The sequence below is a fragment of the Oncorhynchus masou genome, unplaced genomic scaffold (genome assembly GCF_036934945.1).
Source record: "Oncorhynchus masou masou isolate Uvic2021 unplaced genomic scaffold, UVic_Omas_1.1 unplaced_scaffold_2384, whole genome shotgun sequence".
NCBI lineage: Eukaryota > Metazoa > Chordata > Actinopteri > Salmoniformes > Salmonidae > Oncorhynchus > Oncorhynchus masou.
Window position 1 is genome coordinate 56,863 of NW_027008841.1, and position 12,240 is coordinate 69,102.

General features: G+C 42.8%; 1 pseudogene; it reads left to right on the forward strand.

The window, feature by feature from the left end:
• LOC135533437 (mortality factor 4-like protein 1) lies at positions 1-9,495 on the forward strand (annotated as a pseudogene).
• Positions 9,496-12,240: the final 2,745 nt, after the last annotated feature.

The following is a 12,240-nucleotide window of genomic DNA, read 5'->3' on the forward strand; positions in this document are numbered from 1 at the left end:
AGAGCCCTTTGCCGTGTTGTGTCAGGAAGAAATGGAAGCTGGCAATGCACGAATTTGATCATTCAGAGATCCGAACAGTTGAGTCTGTGAATGGCGCCAAAACAGGACCCTAAACCTAAATTTCAAGAAGGTAATGTGCACCGTGATGATGAACTGTGAAAATTAGAAACGTAGCTAGACCCTGTCGTCTCGTGAGTGAAAAGGCATCGACGGTATGGCGCTTCTCGCGCAGAGCACGTTAGCCAGTTAACGTTAGCTAAAACACTGCTACATGCTAGCTAGAGATCTCATCAATTTGAAAATTGCATGAATAATTTAATGTCATCTACCATAAGTAGTGTACTAATACACGTACCTTTCGTATTCATTCAGCCAACTAACTAGACTGGTTGCTATAACTGGCTGTGTTGAAACAATAAGCTACCTAGCTAACGTTAGCTAATTGCTAACGGGTAAACAATCCCTTGCCAAGGGCCTTGGCTTGAATAGCAAATGTAGCTAGCTAGCTAACTATGCAATTGTGTTTCTATTGTATTTGTTTTATACGTTGGCCACATATCAACGAAATACATTTAGCTACACCTTAGCCAACCACTGGTGTTCACGGTTTAATATAACCATCCAGCATTTGTCTATTTCTTCTGTTTTTAGGTGAAAGAGTTCTGTGTTTTCATGGGCCATTGCTTTACGAAGCAAAGGTGGGTTTAGATTCATTCCACCAATCTGAATGGCTTTCGGCTCGTGTTTACTAAACAATACACCATTTGCAGTAGCCTAAACCTAAAGTCATATTTATTACAATTCGTAATGATTGTTGTTGTATTTCAGGCTGTGAAAACCAATATCAAGGAGAAGCAAATTAAGTACTTCATTCATTACAGTGGATGGAACAAAAAGTGAGTCATTTTTGCATTGTTGGCTTTTCAAATAAGGCACGTGTATCTAAAGTGACTTCGTTATGGTGCATACGTTTTTTATGAATGGGTGGTCCTGGGACTTGAATCCACTATTCTGGCGTTGCAAGTAACGTACTCTAACAGAGCGTTACCCAAAATCTTGGGGACCCCAATGGGGATTCCATTGATCAAAGCTTGATGAGGAGTTCCTCATTTGAATCAGCTGTGTAGTGCTAGGGCAAAAACCAAAACGTACAACCCTTGTGAAACGCTGCTCTAACATTTGAGCTGCAGAGGACCAATACTGTCTCTATTTAGACAGTACTGTTAGCTATGGACCCATCTTTTTTTTAGAATGAACTTTTTTACATTTTTTTTATGAATGCTTCCCGCACAGCCACAGACCTAACATTCTGGTATTGATTCAATAAAAATAAATGGTCAGAAATCTGAATGTGGTTGATTTCTTTCTGTTTTAGCTGGGATGAATGGGTTCCTGAAAGCAGAGTTCTCAAATATGTGGACAGCAACCTGCAGAAACAAAAAGAGCTTCAAAAGGCTAATCAGTGAGTTCATCTCATTACAGACAGACTTTGTGTTGGGGGAGGGGGGCAGTGTTTTAGTGTATGGAATGTACCTACTGTGTCAACATTGTATTCAAGCTGCCATTGAACGAAATACAACAATGAGATTCTATATGTCAATCAATGTCTCCCCAGAAATGCCGACGATGACTCGAAGATGGGAGAACATAAAAAGTGATTCCACTTATTTTAATCATGAACCACAATAGTAATCTTTATGTATATAGCACCTATGATACAATACTTGCAGCCCACGGTGCATTTACTTGTAAGCACTAAAATGATCATACGGAAATGTTAGAACAAGTGTTTTTGAAGGTTGTTGTAGTTCATGGCCTGGTTTCTTGGCGGTGTTCCTTCCTCTTACAGGCATTATGATGTTGAGGGAAAGATGAGGGGTGTAGCACCGAGCAAGAAGATTGCTGCTGTGCAGCAGAAAAATGTTGATCTGTAAGTTTGATCTCGTCTTTCAAGTTTGACCTACTTTCAAACCTTCACAAAAAAGAATTGAACAGCGCCTTTTAATGCAATCTTTTTTTTTCTTCAGGAAAGCGAAAAAGACAAAACTAAAGAGTAAGTAAAAGTTAGTCCCACTGGTTTCTGCTACTAGTTAGTGTTAGTCCCACTGGTTTCTGCTATTAGTTAGTGTTAGTCCCACTGGTTTCTGCTACTAGTTAGTCCCACTAGTTTCTGCTACTAGTTAGTGTTAGTCCCACTGGTTTCTGCTACTAGTTAGTTAGTCCCACTGGTTTCTGCTACTAGTTAGTGTTAGTCCCACTGGTTTCTGCTACTAGTTAGTGTTAGTCCCACTGGTTTCTGCTACTAGTTAGTGTTAGTCCCACTGGTTTCTGCTACTAGTTAGTGTTAGTCCCACTGGTTTCTGCCACTAGTTTCTGCTAGTAGTAAAAGTGTTAGTCCCACTGGTTTTGCCACTCTAGTAAAAGTGTTAGTCCCACTGGTTTCTGCTACTAGTAAAAGTGTTAGTCCCACTAGTTTCTGCTACTAGTTAGTGTTAGTTCCACTGGTTTCTGCTCTAGTTAGTGTTAGTCCCACTGGTTTCTGCTACTAGTTAGTGTTAGTCCCACTGGTTTCTGCTATTAGTTAGTGTTAGTCCCACTGGTTTCTGTTACTAGTTAGTGTTAGTCCCACTGGTTTCTGTTACTATTTAGTGTTAGTCCCACTGGTTTCTGCTACTAGTTAGTGTTAGTCCCACTGGTTTCTGCTACTAGTTAGTGTTAGTCCCACTGGTTTCTGCTACTAGTTAGTGTTAGTCCCACTGGTTTCTGCCACTAGTTTCTGCTACTAGTAAAAGTGTTAGTCCCACTGGTTTCTGCTACTAGTAAAAGTGTTAGTCCCACTGGTTTCTGCTACTAGTAAAAGTGTTAGTTCCTCTAGTTTCTGCTACTAGTAAAAGTGTTAGTCCCACTAGTTTCTGCTACTAGTAAAAGTGTTAGTCCCACTAGTTTCTGCTACTAGTAAAAGTGTTAGTCCCACTAGTTTCTGCTACTAGTAAAAGTGTTAGTCCCACTAGTTTCTGCTACTAGTTAGTGTTAGTCCCACTAGTTTCTGCTACTAGTTAGTGTTAGTCCCACTAGTTTCTGCTACTAGTTAGTGTTAGTCCCACTGGTTTCTGCTACTAGTAAAAGTGTTAGTCCCACTGGTTTCTGCTACTAGTAAAAGTGTTAGTCCCACTGGTTTCTGCTACTAGTAAAAGTGTTAGTCCCACTGGTTTCTGCTACTAGTAAAAGTGTTAGTCCCACTGGTTTCTGCTACTAGTAAAAGTGTTAGTCCCACTAGTTTCTGCTACTAGTAAAAGTGTTAGTCCCACTGGTTTCTGCTACTAGTAAAAGTGTTAGTCCCACTGGTTTCTGCTACTAGTAAAAGTGTTAGTCCCACTGGTTTCTGCTACTAGTTAGTGTTAGTCCCACTAGTTTCTGCTACTAGTAAAAGTGTTAGTCCCACTAGTTTCTGCTACTAGTAAAAGTGTTAGTCCCACTGGTTTCTGCTACTAGTTAGTGTTAGTCCCACTTTTCTTACTAGTTAGTGTTAGTCCCACTGGTTTCTGCTACTAGTTAGTGTTAGTCCCACTGGTTTCTGCTACTAGTTAGTGTTAGTCCCACTAGTTTCTGCTACTAGTAAAAGTGTTAGTCCCACTAGTTTCTGCTACTAGTAAAAGTGTTAGTCCCACTGGTTTCTGCTACTAGTAAAAGTGTTAGTCCCACTAGTTTCTGCTCCTAGTAAAAGTTAGTCCCACTGGTTTCTGCTACTAGTTAGTGTTAGTCCCACTGGTTTCTGCTACTAGTTAGTGTTAGTCCCACTGGTTTCTGCTACTAGTTAGTGTTAGTCCCACTGGTTTCTGCTACTAGTAAAAGTGTTAGTCCCACTGGTTTCTGCTACTAGTAAAAGTGTTAGTCCCACTGGTTTCTGCTACTAGTAAAAGTGTTAGTCCCACTAGTTTCTGCTACTAGTTAGTGTTAGTCCCACTAGTTTCTGCCACTAGTTAGTGTTAGTCCCACTAGTTTCTGCTGCTAGTAAGTGTTAGTCCCACTAGTTTCTGCTGCTAGTAAAAGTGTTAGTCCCACTGGTTTCTGCTACTAGTAAAAGTGTTAGTCCCACTAGTTTCTGCTACTAGTAAAAGTGTTAGTCCCACTAGTTTCTGCTACTAGTAAAAGTGTTAGTCCCACTGGTTTCTGCTACTAGTAAAAGTGTTAGTCCCACTAGTTTCTGCCACTAGTTAGCTGTTAGTCCCACTAGTTTCTGCCGCTAGTTAGTGTTAGTCCCACTAGTTTCTGCCACTAGTTAGTGTTAGTCCCACTAGTTTCTGCCGCTAGTAAGTGTTAGTCCCACTAGTTTCTGCTGCTAGTAAAAGTGTTAGTCCCACTAGTTTCTGCTACTAGTTAAATGAACCCTTTAACATTTCTTTGTGGATAGAGTTTGATTGTGTGTCTGTCCCATTTGTTTGTGCAGCACCAGCGGCTGGAGAAGGTACCAGCACAGGAGAGATGCCACAGCCACGCGGAAGAAGAGGGCTTTATTACCCAACTGTGGAGAGTGTATGTCCACCTATGGATGCTGTGTGTTGTCCCTCACGTGCAGCAGGCCTGTTCTCTGTGTTGTCCATCACGTACAGCAGGCCTGTTCCTGTGTTGTCCCTCATGTACAGCAGGCCTGTTTCTCTGTGTTGTCCTCACTACAGCAGGCCTGTTCTCTGTGTTGTCCCTCACGTACAGCAGGCCTGTTCTCTGTGTTGTCCCTCACGTACAGCAGGCCTGTTCTCTGTGTTGTCGCTCACGTACAGCAGGCCTGTTCTCTGTGTTGTCGCTCACATACAGCAGGCCTGTACTCTGTGTTGTCTGTCTTCAGAACAGCAGGCCTGTCCTCTCATACTCTGAAACAACAGCTCCAGTTACTTATGTCCTGCAGCAGTCAGCCAATCACAGATGAAAGAATTGTGTTTTTTAACAAGACCCAGGGCTTATTTTTTTACTGGTTTTCACATCTCTTGTTGTAAATGAGTCTGACTGTTCCATTTGATTTCACTGTAACCAGGAGGAGACATTCATCAACCGCGTGGAGGTCAAGGTGAAGATTCCTGAGGAGCTGAAGCCCTGGCTGGTGGATGACTGGGACCTTATTACCAGACAGAAGCAGGTGGGGGTCTAGACAGCAGTCTACCAGGGTTGGGCTCAATTCCAATTGAAAATGGTCAATTCGGGAATTAGAATTTTAAACTTCAAATATTGAGAGAAAAAAAAACATTTGAAATGAATAGTTTTACTTTTAAGTTTTATTGAGAAGTAATTGAAAATAGTTTTTATTTTTTTATTATTGAATTGGAATTTCAGTTCCTGAATTGGCTGCCGTCACTTCAAATTGACCCCAACCCTGCTGTCTTACCATGGTCAGAAGATGCCAACTATTTAATGGCAAGACAGGCTTCTCTACAAGTTCATTCTTTACAGGATTTTGTTTGTGTTTTAAGCTTATTTTATGAGGTGCTTGACAAACACGTAAACGTTACATTTTTCTTGAATTGTAGCTTTTTCACCTGCCCAAGAGAAAGAATGTGGATAGTGTCTTGGAGGACTATGCAAGCTATAAGAAATCAAGAGGAACTTCAGAAAGCAAGTGAGTAAAACCACACCCCTCTCTTGCTGCAGTACGAGTGAAGTTACAATGAAGAAGGTCATCTGACTAGAAACCAGACAAGCCTGGCCTGTATCTGCTTATCAAAGTGGAATAGCTGGTTCGCTTCTTTGGTGAAGTTCAACCCAGGCATCACGCATTCATTCAGCTCTAGCTGTGAACACTTCAGCAGTGCCTGTTGCCTTATGTCTCCTGTCCTTGTTCCCCTCAGGGAGTATGCTGTGAACGAGGTGGTGGCAGGGATCAGGAGTACTTCAACGTCATGCTGGGCACTCAGCTGCTCTATAAGTTTGAGAGGCCCCAGTATGCAGAGATACTGGCGGATCACCCTTTGACACACCCATGTCCCAGGTCCTGGGGGCCCACACCTGCTCCGGCTTTTGGTACGTAGCCACTGGGGGGCTGGCTGAATGAGGAGGATCGGAAGTAGTTTCTGGACTGGAACTTTTAACAAACATTTCTCTTTGAATCTCAGGAGACTAACGTTGTGGTGATTGAGCTCTTTAGGAGAGGTGAAGACCCAGGGGGAAATGGTTCTCTTTGGGAGAGGTGAAGACCCTTTGGGGGGAAATGGTTCTCTTTGGGAGAGGTGAAGACCCAGGGGGAAATGGTTCTCTTTGGGAGAGGTGAAGACCCAGGGGGAAATGGTTCTCTTTGGGAGAGGTGAAGACCCAGGGGCAAATGGTTCTCTTTGGGAGAGGTGAAGACCCAGGGGCAAATGGTTCTCTTTGGGAGAGGTGAAGACCCAGGGGCAAATGGTTCTCTTTGGGAGAGGTGAAGACCCTGGGGCAAATGGTTCTCTTTGGGAGAGGTGAAGACCCAGGGGCAAATGGTTCTCTTTGGGAGAGGTGAAGACCCAGGGGCAAATGGTTCTCTTTGGGAGAGGTGAGGACCCAGGGGGAAATGGTTCTCTTTGGGAGAGGTGAAGACCCAGGGGCAAATGGTTCTCTTTGGGAGAGGTGAAGACCCAGGGGCAAATGGTTCTCTTTGGGAGAGGTGAAGACCCAGGGGCAAATGGTTCTCTTTGGGAGAGGTGAGGACCCAGGGGCAAATGGTTCTATTTGGGAGAGGTGAGGACCCAGGGGCAAATGGTTCTCTTTGGGAGAGGTGAGGACCCAGGGGCAAATGGTTCTCTTTGGGAGAGGTGAGGACCCAGGGGCAAATGGTTCTCTTTGGGAGAGGTGAAGACCCAGGGGCAAATGGTTCTCTTTGGGAGAGGTGAAGACCCAGGGGCAAATGGTTCTCTTTGGGAGAGGTGAGGACCCAGGGGGGAAATGGTTCTCTTTGGGAGAGGTGAGGGCCCAGGGGGGAAATGGTTCTCTTTAGTTATTAGAGCCTTAAGACTGTTTACAGTGCTGTTTGTCTACCCTTCTCCTACCACCGTTCACTGCTCTGTCATTGGTGCACCATCACAGCACCCATGAAAGCTCATCTTCAGCCATATTGCTAATGAAGGACACTTTAATAGATTTCATTATCGGCCATTATCACAGGGATGAAAGTGAACTTTCTGGAGTCAATGGGGTGTAGGAGAATGTGTAATACACAGGGAAGGCCAGAAAGTTAAGCGTCTACCGTTGCCACAAATTGCATCCAGAATCCCATTAGTTAGTTAATTAACATTGAGCGGATCTTTAACTACCGACAATTGGGATTCTGATCTCAACCGGTGTGATCATCAGATGGGCAAAGTGCCAGGGACATTTGAGACAGCGTCTCGTTCCCAGCCAGGTTGAACTGAGGTTAGTCGATGAAGAACCATTTAGAAAAGCGTTTGTGTCATCAATGGCTGTGTCAAACACTTGAAGGGCAAACGCCAAGCGTCAATTGGGTGGTGCAGTCAGAAGCAGGTTGTGTTTACAATCTCAAGGCCATCAGACTGTTAAATAGCCATCATTCGGGTGGATTCCACACGGTTACACAACCCTGCACCTTGGAGGCTGCTGAGCCTATATACATAGACTTGAAATCACTGGCCACTTTAATAATGTTTCCATATTTCTCATATATACTGTATTCTATTCTACTGTATTTTAGTCTGCGCCACTCTGACATTGCTCATCCTAATATTTATATATTTCTTAATTCCATTCTTTTACTTTTAGATTAGTGTGTATTGTTAGATATTACTGCACTAGAAACACAAGCATTTCTCTACATCTGCAATAACATCTGCTAAATGTGTGTGTGACCAATAACATTTTATTTTATTTTGAAATGATAAATAAAATGAAATCACAATTTATTAAGGAGTGCATTTAACAAAGTCACAACACTCTTCACAGATTTAAATAAAACTGTATAGCAGTTTCCATGGGAGAGTTTCAGTTAACCGTCATCTGTCCACACCTGCATTGAGACAGTATTTATTCAAATATCAGCCAATGCTAATATAGATTCATGTCTGTGTACATATGGTTAAATCTGGTCCCTGACAGTGCTGTTCTTTGTGTTGTGCAGTGAGAATTGGCTCCATGCTGGCCTACACTCCCCTGGATGAGAAAAGCCTGGCTCTGCTGCTCAACTACCTGCAGGATTTTCTCAAGTAAGACGCCTCTCCTTCATCCCCACTCGTGAAATTGAATGTCTGGCTTGGCAGAGCATTCCCTAACCTGGCTGGCCTATCATATTTTATATTCTCATCAGAAGGATTTCACCGTTGAAAACGTAGCCCACTGACCGTGAAATGCTGCTGTCCTAATCTCGCTGTCAGGGCTCGGTCTTGACACTGACAGACTTTGTGATACCACTCTAAGGAGAAGTTATCAAGACCATTGGATTCCAGAGTAGGCCTCATCGTACAGCTTATTTCAGTCATGCCGATGAAGCAGTTCCTTTGTTCACTGTTGCTCTGCCATGAATGTTTTCCTTGCAGTGGGCCTAAATATCTGGCCGTGTATCTGCAGGATACTGTCTGTGTACCCTAGAAACCATCTGGGAATGTGGCCATAATCATGATCCTCCTCAACCTGCAACAACCGTAGTAGATTGGGATGGGTTCAAATGGAGGCCACATTCATTTAGCCTTTTCCACGCGTCGTTATTTCCTGTAAACACATGTGGCCTTAACCGTCTGCAGCCATTAGGATATCTGGACAAAGTCTGTTTTTAAAGGTCCAAATAGAAATGAGGTTATAAGTTGTTAGGATGAGCTGATCTGCTCCTCATTTTTCTGCAGCCTGTAATATTTCTAGACTTCATAGAGGCCGATCACCTTTACAAATACAGATGCCAAGTTTTTGTCCATATTTCTATGGCTGGTAATTGACCTCCAATTGTTTGTTCCTCCTGTGTGTCGTAGGTATCTAATGAAGAACTCCTCCCTCTTCAGTGCCAGCGACTACGAGGTGGCGCCCCAGAGTACCATAGGAAAGCCGTCTGAGAGGAATGTGCAGTGGGCAGGGGGGCGATCGACCCGTTCGGAAACACCAAGCCTCTTCCAGACTACATGGAACCATCTCAAACCCGTTTGAGTGGAAAGCTGGACTGGATTTTTATTTTTTTTTTTCACTTGAACTATTTCTGGAGGTTCCCTGGAGTCGGTTATGTCTTTTGGAGCAGTGGCAGCTTTTAAGATATAAAGTGTTTTCTTTCCCACTGGGTACGTAACACAAGCGAGACAGGCATGTTTTCCTCCCAATATCGGGGACTTTTTACCATGAACAGCTCTGTAATGTTTCTGTGCATTCCATCGGATCTGGGGTTTTTGTTTGTCTGTTTTCACCTCAACGACTTTGCATGTGTTGAATTATGGATATTTGATGCTAACCACAATTTGTGCAAAGCAATCGAGTTGAAATGTCTTTGGTGGGATACATTAGCTGTGTGATGGTTGGCTATCATTTTGTAATAAAGATGTTTCTACACAAGTTCTGTATGGTAAATATCCTTCATTCTCCCTGACAACCTGTACTCTGCCAAAATAATGAGGATTATTTCTGTATTTGTATTCATGAGACTGAGATTGAACAATGGTCATTGATTCCCCATTAGATGGTTTTCACTCAAGTCACATGCACAATCACAGTGAAATGAGTGACCTGCCCTTCCCAACAGTGCAGTATTCAGTATCAGAATAGTGTAACTGGCACATACCCTGTTCAAAGACCCTAATCTTCTGTCTGGCCCATTCACCCTCTGAATGGCACACATACACAGTCCATGTCTCAAGATTTAAAAATCCTTCTTTAACCTGTCTCTCCTTCATCTACACTGATTTGAAGTGGATTTGACAGGTGACATTAATAATGGATCATAGTTTTCACCTGGTCAGTCTTGTGGAAAGAGCAGGTGTTCCTAATGTTTTGTAAACAGGGCTGAAAGTGACTGGTAACCCGACTCTACTTATGGTAATACACATGTAAACAGGGCTGAAAAGTGACTGGTAACCCGACTCTACTTATTGTAATACACGTAAACAGGGCTGAAAAGTGACTGGTAACCCCACTCTACTTATGGTAATACACGTAAACAGGGCTGAAAAGTGACTGGTAACCCGACTCTACTTATGGTAATACACATGTAAACAGGGCTGAAAAGTGACTGGTAACCTGACTCTACTTATGGTAATACACATGTAAACGGGGCTGAAAAGTGACTGGTAACCCGACTCTACTTATGGTAATACACATGTAAACAGGGCTGAAAAGTGACTGGTAACCTGACTCTACTTATGGTAATACACATGTAAACAGGGCTGAAAAGTGACTGGTAACCAGACTCTACTTATGGTAATACACATGTAAACAGGGCTGAAAAGTGACTGGTAACCTGACTCTACTTATGGTAATACACATGTAAACAGAGCTGAAAAGTGACTGGTAACCCCACTCTACTTATGGTAATACACATGTAAACAGGGCTGAAAAGTGACTGGTAACCAGACTCTACTTATGGTAATACACATGTAAACAGGGCTGAAAAGTGACTGGTAACCTGAATCTACTTATGGTAATACACATGTAAACGGGGCTGAAAAGTGACTGGTAACCCCACTCTACTTATGGTAATACACATGTAAACAGGGCTGAAAAGTGACTGGTAACCCCACTCTACTTATGGTAATACACATGTAAACAGGGCTGAAAAGTGACTGGTAACCAGACTCTACTTATGGTAATACACATGTAAACAGGGCTGAAAAGTGACTGGTAACCAGACTCTACTTATGGTAATACACATGTAAACAGGGCTGAAAAGTGACTGGTAACCAGACTCTACTTATGGTAATACACATGTAAACTGGGCTGAAAAGTGACTGGTAACCCCACTCTACTTATGGTAATACACATGTAAACAGGGCTGAAAAGTGACTGGTAACCAGACTCTACTTATGGTAATACACATGTAAACTGGGCTGAAAAGTGACTGGTAACCCCACTCTACTTATGGTAATACACATGTAAACAGGGCTGAAAAGTGACTGGTAACCAGACTCTACTTATGGTAATACACATGTAAACTGGGCTGAAAAGTGACTGGTAACCCCAATCTACTTATGGTAATACACATGTAAACTGGGCTGAAAAGTGACTGGTAACCCACTCTACTTATGGTAATACACATGTAAACAGGGCTGAAAAGTGACTGGTAACCCCACTCTACTTATGGTAATACACATGTAAACAGGGCTGAAAAGTGACTGGTAACCCCACTCTACTTATGGTAATACACATGTAAACTGGGCTGAAAAGTGACTGGTAACCCCACTCTACTTATGGTAATACACATGTAAACGGGGCTGAAAAGTGACTGGTAACCCCACTCTACTTATGGTAATACACATGTAAACAGGGCTGAAAAGTGACTGGTAACCAGACTCTACTTATGGTAATACACATGTAAACGGGGCTGAGAAGTGACTGGTAACCCGATTCTACTTATGGTAATACACATGTAAACAGGGCTGAAAAGTGACTGGTAACCCGACTCTACTTATGGTAATACACATGTAAACAGGGCTGAGAAGTGACTGGTAACCCCACTCTACTTATGGTAATACACATGTAAACAGGGCTGAAAAGTGACTACAACCCGGGACTCTTACTTATGGATAATACACATGTAAACAGTGCTGAGAAGTGATTGGTAACCCGACTCTACTTATGGTAATACACATGTAAACAGGGCTGAAAAGTGACTGGTAACCAGACTCTACTTATGGTAATACACATGTAAACAGGGCTGAAAAGTGACTGGTAACCAGACTCTACTTATGGTAATACACATGTAAACAGGGCTGAAAGTGACTGGTAACCCCACTCTACTTATGGTAATACACATGTAAACAGGCTGAGAAGTGACTGGTAACCCGACTGACTCTACTTATGGTAATACACATGTAAACAGGGCTGAAAAGTGACTGGTAACCAGACTCTACTTATGGTAATACACATGTAAACAGGGCTGAAAGTGACTGGTAACCCGACTGACTCTACTTATGGTAATACACATAAACAGGGCTGAAAAGTGACTGGTAACCCGACTCTACTTATGGTAATACACATGTAAACAGGGCTGAGAAGTGACTGGTAACCCCACTCTACTTATGGTAATACACATGTAAACAGGGCTGAGAAGTGACTGGTAACCCCACTCTACTTATGGTAATACAT